The following is an 820-nucleotide window of genomic DNA, read 5'->3' as shown; positions in this document are numbered from 1 at the left end:
TTGCTCACATAATAAATCAAACACAATGGCACTCTTCCCACCTCTTTCCATTTTTGGAAATGCTCCCTTATATACATTACTTCTATATATGACATGAATAACCAATTGGAAGCTCAGAATGTCCCCCTAGTGGTTTTCTCAGCCTTTCTAACGTTTTTTCTGCCATTTCTTTCTTTGCAATCAAGATTTCAATGAGGTAGATTGTGTCTTCAGTCTGCTCAAAATTTCATATATTTTTTTAGACCCAAATACAGCTTAGTTACTACGTTTGATAAATTGTATTAGAATTCTGTGGTATTTATGTAGCAACTTATGATTTTTTTAGTTATTCAAATGTATATATAAAACCTAAAAAAAATATTTTGTTTCATATCCTCCACGTGCAAAATTTTTAAAGGCTTAGCAACCTATGTCAGGCAGCAACCGAGTACAAAGGTTGTAACTAGAAGAGATAATCGTTTACTTTACTTCTTTATTTACTGTTCTATGTTTCAGGAAAAATAACTTTAGGAACTTATTTCAAAAATAGCAATAATCTATATACATATGTATAATAATTGAAATGTGACTGTATATGACAAAATACTAGTTGACTAAAACACAGCTAAGACAAGATACTTTGTACAGACCAAAGGTCATCTTTATGTTATTTGATACAGTAACATGAGTGCACATGAGCCTCGATGTTGTAACTTCTGTGTTATTAGCTAGGCACAGGTGAAAGGTCAATATAATACATATATATAAATGTACAATATGAGATTTAAGCTATTTCATCTAAGCATTTATGTTTTTGTGTTATAATTTGTGTTCATTCTGG

At 30.6% G+C, this 820-nt stretch overlaps 1 protein-coding gene across 6 annotated transcripts in view; it reads left to right on the top strand.

Annotated features, from left to right (window-relative positions):
* The window catches only part of LOC106460125 (peroxisome biogenesis factor 1-like), a 125277-nt gene that overhangs the window by 30556 nt on the left and 93901 nt on the right, over positions 1-820 (top strand). The window lies entirely within an intron of this gene.

The sequence above is a fragment of the Limulus polyphemus genome, unplaced genomic scaffold (assembly GCF_000517525.1).
Source record: "Limulus polyphemus unplaced genomic scaffold, Limulus_polyphemus-2.1.2 Scaffold32, whole genome shotgun sequence".
NCBI classification, from domain to species: domain Eukaryota; kingdom Metazoa; phylum Arthropoda; class Merostomata; order Xiphosura; family Limulidae; genus Limulus; species Limulus polyphemus.
Note: the sequence above shows the minus strand (reverse complement) of the source record. Positions and strands in the feature narration are given on the sequence as shown.